Source organism: Pseudophryne corroboree, chromosome 5 (assembly GCF_028390025.1).
Source record: "Pseudophryne corroboree isolate aPseCor3 chromosome 5, aPseCor3.hap2, whole genome shotgun sequence".
Classification (NCBI taxonomy): Eukaryota; Metazoa; Chordata; class Amphibia; order Anura; family Myobatrachidae; genus Pseudophryne; species Pseudophryne corroboree.
Genome location: NC_086448.1, coordinates 171,909,873 through 171,916,983, shown reverse-complemented (window position 1 = coordinate 171,916,983; position 7,111 = coordinate 171,909,873). Strand labels below are relative to the sequence as shown.

General features: G+C 44.4%; 1 pseudogene; it reads right to left on the bottom strand.

Annotated features, from left to right (window-relative positions):
• Window positions 1–1,214: 1,214 nt before the first annotated feature.
• Window positions 1,215–1,333, bottom strand: LOC134931482 (5S ribosomal RNA; annotated as a pseudogene).
• Window positions 1,334–7,111: the final 5,778 nt, after the last annotated feature.

The following is a 7,111-nucleotide window of genomic DNA, read 5'->3' as shown; positions in this document are numbered from 1 at the left end:
AAATTACCGAGCGAACAACTCGGAATGACCACCAAGGTTGGATAATAAAGTTCTGCCCACCTTAACTTGTGACTCACCTTTTTCATTGTGTTTTGGATGCGCGTTCCTCCCTGATGGTTGAGGTACGCTACTGCCATTGCAATGTCCGAGCGAATTCAAACTGGTTTCATCAGAAGGCTATTCTATATATAATATATTTATTGGCAGGCAACTTTCTTCCTTGGTCCATTGCCCCTGAAAACAATTCCTTCCTGACACTTCTCCCCAGCCCTGCAGGCTGGCATCCATTGTTAGAGTTTCCCAATCTGATTTCCAAAGGAGCCTCCCATTGTCCAGACAGGATGTCTGTAACCACCAAGCTATTGACCTCCTAACTTCCAGAGGAAGACCATAATCTGCACTTTTATTGTCTGATGAAAACCTTTCCACTTGGAAAGGATCAGACATTGCAGATGTATTGAGTGGAACTGAGTATACTCCATCATATCGAATGTCTACACCATCAAACCCATAACATGCATTATCGCATAAATGGATACTGTTTGACTGTGCAGCAACTCCTGAATCCTTAAGTGAATTTTGAATATTTTGTTCAGAGGTCAAATTACTCTCTGAATACCCAATTCCAACACAGCCCCCAAGTGAGTCATCCATTGTGACGGAACCAGAGACGACTTTGCCCATTTTATGAGCCAACCGTATCTCTGTAAGAGGCTGTTGTCCTTTGCAGATGACACTGAACAAATCCTGCCAGGATTAATAAGTCGTCAAGATATGGATTTTTTAAAATCCTTATCCCCTGCTAGCAGAGATAAGATGCTATTACCACCATAATTCTGGTGAATACTATGGGACATAGCGCTTATGGGACAGTGCTATAGGAACATATGGATAAGCATCCTGGATATCTAGGGATACCATAAAATCCTCCTGCTCCGTGGCCAAAATAATGGAACGAAAAGTCTCCATATGAAACCCGAGGCACTCAAATGTACTTGTTCAGCGATTTCAGACTGAGTATGGTCCGGAACAACCCATTTGGCTTCTGGACTAAAAACAGGTTGAAATAAAAACCTTGTCCTCGTTGTGCAGGAGGAACTGGAATTATCACTCCTGGCTGTAGCAACTCCTGAACTGCCTCTTGCAAAGACCTGGTCTTCATTTCCACTGAAAAGGGACTGGTACAAACTTTTAATGAGGGTGTTTCTTGAAAACACCTACAGCACCTGGTATTCCCTGGTGGTTTACCATCCAAGTACTAACCAGGACCAACACTACTTAGCTTCCAAGATCAGATAAGGTTGGGCATGTCTAGTGTGGTGTGGCTGTAGATCATAACCATGAGATACCACTTCTTACACTCAGGCATCTGTAGTAGACTGCTGCCAGATCTGTGCAAACTGAAGAAATCAGCCTCCCACCCTGGGTTCCCCCAGGTGGAGGACCGCACCATCAGGCTGATGGCTTATCTTCTGATTTGAAAACAGGTCCTCTGGCAGCCCAATACCTTTTAGTCTTACCAGACTAGTTGGATTGGGACTGTTTTCCATTACCCTTTCCTTTTGCTTTTCCTTGATTCAAAATGAACCGAAAAGTAGAGATGAGCGGGTTCGGTTCCTCGGGATCCGAACCCCCCCGAACTTCACCTATTTTACACGGTTCCGAGGCAGCCTCGGATCTTCCCTCCTTGCTCGGTTAACCAGAACGCGCCCGAACGTCATCATCCCGCTGTCGGATTCTCGCGAGATTCGTATTCTATATAAGGAGCCGCGCATCGCCGCCATTTTCACTCGTGCATTGGAGATTGAACGGAGAGGACGTGGCAGCATTCTCTCCCTGAAAAGCTCCGTAATCTGTGCTCAGTGTGCTGCAAATATCTGTGCTCAGTGTGCTGCAAATAATCTGTGCTCAGTGTGCTGAAAATATCTACGTTCTCTGTCTGAAAACGCTCCATATCTGTGCTCAGTGTGCTGCAAATATCTGATCAGTGTGCTGCATTGTGGGGACTGGGGACCACCAGTATATAATAATTATAGTAGTACAGTATAGTAGGCCATTGCTGTATCTTGCAGCTCTGTGTCACTGCAAATATCCATTCCATATCTGTGTGGCATTTATGTGAGCAGTATATATAGTATTACAGTGCAGCATTTAAGTGACTAACAGTATATAGTTGTACAGTAGGCCATTGCTGTATCTTGCAGCTCTGTGTCACTGCAAGCATCCATTCCATATCTGTGCGGCATTTTTGTGAGCAGTATATATAGTATTACAGTGCAGCATTTAGGTGACTAACAGTATATAGTTTTACAGTAGGCCATTGCTGTATCTTGCAGCTCTGTGTCACTTCAAGTATCCATTCCATATCTGTGCGGCATTTTTGTGAGCAGTATATATAGTATTACAGTGCAGCATTTAGGTGACTAACAGTATATAGTTGTACAGTAGGCCATTGCTGTATCTTGCAGCTCTGTGTCACTGCAAGTATCCATTCCATATCTGTGCGGCATTTTTGTGAGCAGCATATATAGTATTACAGTGCAGCATTTTGGTGACCAACAGTATATAAGCACATGAGGGAAGAGGGCCCTGCTCGTGAGAGCTTACAATCTAAAGGGGAGGGGTAGACAGACATGGGTGACACAGATCGGGTACATAGAGAACGTGGAACAGAGGGTTAGGAATCAGGATGAGATTTGGCTGGGTTTGGTGAAGAAGTGGACCCCCAGAAGGCACAAGTCAATACTTAACATTGCAACATTTTACTGGGCTATGCAGGAGAAAATTAAAAACAGGGGAAAAAAAAAAGAATCGATAACTTCTACCGCTTTCAAAAAGGTCAATGGAAGCTGAAATAATGGACAACTACCTCATGGAAGCCAGATACAGTATACCAAACAGTACTTAGCAGAGTTAGGAATGAGTGCTTATGAAATACAGTAACATTTTGTCATAATATTTCAGAAACTGCATGGCTGGTCTCTTGCACTCTTTTGCTCTAATACACCACCTGCGTTAGGATTTATATTCAAAAACATTGTCTCTATAATCCCAAAAATGTCAGTCTTCTTCCAGTGATTTGGACCAATAATACCATTGATTAGAACAAATAATTCCAGTGATTTTGTCATTTTCTTCCAGTGATTTGGACCAATAATACCATTGATTAGAACAAATAATTCCTGTGATTTTGTCATTTTCTTCCAGTGATTTGGACCAATAATACCATTGATTAGAATGAATAATTCCTGTGATTTTGTCATTTTCTTCCAGTGATTTGGACCAATAATACCATTGATTAGAACGAATAATTCCAGTGATTTTGTCATTTTCTTCCAGTGATTTGGACCAATAATATCACTGATTAGAACGAATAATTCCAGTGATTTTGTCAGTTTCTTCCAGTGATTTGGACCAATAATACCATTACAGTTGCCTTAGTTTATAACACAGGCTCTGCTGCCTCTTCAAGGATAGAATGGCTTACATAGCACTAATAGGCGCAGGTATGTCCACTGAGCTGAGACTTTCCTCCGAAGTGCAATGAGTCCTCATCCTTCAACGAGTCCTCATCTAAAATCTGTGTAGACTGTGAAGATGTTGTATCATGTCTATGTGATTTACTTACCAACAGTCCTTTTGCTGAGAGGCTGCCAATTCCCGAGGTGGATAAACCTCAGAATGAATGTTGCATGTGCCTACCTTATGTTTAAAAAGGGGGACTGTGCCTAATGTGTAAAAAATGGGACTTTGTCTAATGTGTTAAAAAGAGGACTGTCTGCCTAATGTGTAAAAAGGGGGACTGTGCCTGCCTAATGTGTAAAAAGGGAGACTGTGCCTGCCTAATGTGTAAAACGTGGGACTGTGCCTGTCTAATGTGTAAAAAGGGATTGCTGCCTGTCTAATGTGTAAAAAAGGGGACTCTGGCTGCCTAATGTGTAAAAAGGGGGACTGTGCCTACCTCATGTGTAAAAAGGGGGACTGTACCTAATGTGTAAAAAGGGGGACTCTGTCTAATGTGTAAAAAAGGGGACTCTGTCTGTCTAATGTTTTAAAAAGGGGACTGTCTGCCTAATGTGTAAAAAGGGGGACTGTGCCTGCCTAATGTGTAAAAAGGGAGACTGTGCCTGCCTAATGTGTAAAAAGTGGGATTGTGCCTGTCTAATGTGTAAAAAGGGAGACGATGCCTGCCTCATGTGTAAAAAGGGGGACTGTGCCTAATGTGTAAAAAAGGGGACTCTGTCTAATATGTTAAAAAGGGGACTGTCTGCCTAATGTGCAAATAGGGAGACTGTGCCTGCCTAATGTGTAAAAAGTGGGACTGTGCCTGTCTAATGTGTAAAAAGGGAGACGATGCCTGCCTCATGTGTAAAAAGGGGGACTGTGCCTAATGTGTAAAAAGGGGGACTGTGTGCCTGTCTAATGTGTAAAAAGGGGGACTCTGTCTAGTGTGTAAAAAGGGGGACTCTCTAATGTGTAAAAAAGGGGATTCTGTCTGGGCTAATGTGTAAAAAGGGTGACTGTGCCTGCCTAATGTGTAAAAAGGGAGACTGTGCCTGCCTAATGTGTAAAAAAGGGGATTCTGTCTTCCTAATGTGTAAAAAGGGGGTCTTTGTCTGCCTAATGTGTAAAAAGGGGGACTCTGTCTTCCTAATGTGTAAAAAGGGGGATTCTGTCTTCCTAATGTGTAAAAAGGGGGACTCTGCCTGTCTATTGTGTAAAAAGGAGGACTGTGCCTGCCTAATGTGTAAAAAGGGAGAAAATGCCTGCCCCATGTGTAAAAAGGGGGACTGTACCTAATGTGTAAAAAGGGGGACTGTGCGCCTGTCTAATGTGTAAAAAGGGGGACGGTGCCTGCCTTGTGTGTAAAAAGGGGGACTGTGCCTAATGTGTAAAAAGGGGGACTGTGTGCCTGTCTAATGTGTAAAAAGGGGGACTCTGTCTAGTGTGTAAAAAGGGGGACTCTCTAATGTGTAAAAAAGGGGATTCTGTCTGGGCTAATGTGTAAAAAGGGTGACTGTGCCTGCCTAATGTGTAAAAAGGGAGACTGTGCCTGCCTAATGTGTAAAAAAGGGGATTCTGTCTTCCTAATGTGTAAAAAGGGGGTCTTTGTCTGCCTAATGTGTAAAAAGGGGGACTCTGTCTTCCTAATGTGTAAAAAGGGGGATTCTGTCTTCCTAATGTGTAAAAAGGGGGACTCTGCCTGTCTATTGTGTAAAAAGGAGGACTGTGCCTGCCTAATGTGTAAAAAGGGAGAAAATGCCTGCCCCATGTGTAAAAAGGGGGACTGTACCTAATGTGTAAAAAGGGGGACTGTGCGCCTGTCTAATGTGTAAAAAGGGGGACGGTGCCTGCCTTGTGTGTAAAAAGGGGGACTGTGCCTAATGTGTAAAAAGGGGTACTGTGTGCCTGTCTAATGTGTGAAAAGAGGGACTCTGTCTAATGTGTAAAAAAGGGGACTCTGCCTAATGTGTAAAAAGGGGGACTCTGTCTGCCTAATATGTAAAAAGGGGGACTCTGTCTGCCTAATGTGTAAAAAGAGGGACTCTCTCTGCCTAATGTGTAAAAAAGGGGACTATGATGTGTAAAAACGGGGACTCTGTCTGCCTAATGTGTAAAAATGGGGACTCTGTCTGCTTAGTGTGTAAAAAGGGGGACTCTGCCTAATGTGTAAAAAGGGGGACTTTGCCTGCTGTAATGTGTAAATAGGGGGACTTTGCCTGCTGTAATGTGTAAAAAGGGAGACTCTACCTGCCTAATGTGTACAAGGGGACTCAACTTGACGTAATGTGTAAAAGGGATCTCTGCCTGCTGTAATGTGTACAAGGGAGCTCTGCGGCCACACCTCTTCCCCATGAAGCCATGCCACTATATGTTTGGTGCGTACTGGCCCTATTTTATATATGGGGTGGGGGGGGGGGGCGCCGATGCTGTTTCTTGCACACAGCGCTAAAATGTCTAGTTACGGCACTGGGTTATACATTAGTATAATAAGCAATATGAGCACATAATCAACTACAAATACATTTCAAGTATGTAGGAGAAACATATTACTGCATTAACTTATATAGGATTTAACCGAACCGTATTCAGTCGTACAGTAAAAAAAAACAACAGGAATACTTATCAGACTCCCATGCTTTAGGCACTTATCCAACTATTCGTACTCAAAGGTAGATAGAGACTTAGTGCTGTATTACCCCACTCAGGAGAGTGGGATACAGGGAGACTCACCCTGCTTCCAGGATTGATCAATACGTTAGCGAACGCTGAGTGGATCCAGATGCTAATAGTGTACGCACTCGCCCCTGTGAACCTACAGTGAACACAGACGCCCAAGTGAACACTGATGCACCAGTCACACAGCCGCCTATGCTGCAACTGGGTCCCCTTAGATACACAACGTCTCAGATGGATGCGGGAAATCAGTTCATGGCGGGAGACTCAGAGAAAACTGGTCATGAACCGGGGGGAGGGACGGCCAAGGGAGCGTCTGACTCCCCACTGCTGACATCAACCCTAGGGCTCGCGGCCTCATACTACCCCTGGAGCCTATGATACCTAGGGCTTAACGCTGGTGCACCCTATGTGGCAGCCGCGTCAGCGACTGTTGGGTAGTCTCCTCCCAAAACAGTGCGGCTGTGTCTGTGTTCCTCAACTAAGCGGAACTGATGCCTTACCTTCTCCCCGTGCTCCAGCCACAGCCTGGTAACGTCTGCTGGACTTGCTAGTACATCCGGCACAGACACCCGCCGAAACAGCACTGTACTATTGGGTAAGCGTTGTCACGACCTGGCGGGGAGTTGTTTGGAGCGACTCTTTCTAAGGTATGTATAAGACGCTTTTTAGAAAGATGGCTCCAAATAATAGTAAGATTATAAAAATAACATAAAAAAGCTTATGGCTGCTAAAAACCAGCAGCCCTTTTGACCATGGTCTGGCTCCTGCCACACAAAACAAAAAAACTGATTTGCATGAGCCTGTTACATGCCTGTTACATGCCAGGCTCCGGGCGAGCGGTGCTCATCACATCAGATGTTATGAACACTGCTCGCCCGGAGCCTGGCAGTGGCAGATGCACGGGGTATCCTGTCTGGTTGGTCACAACTTC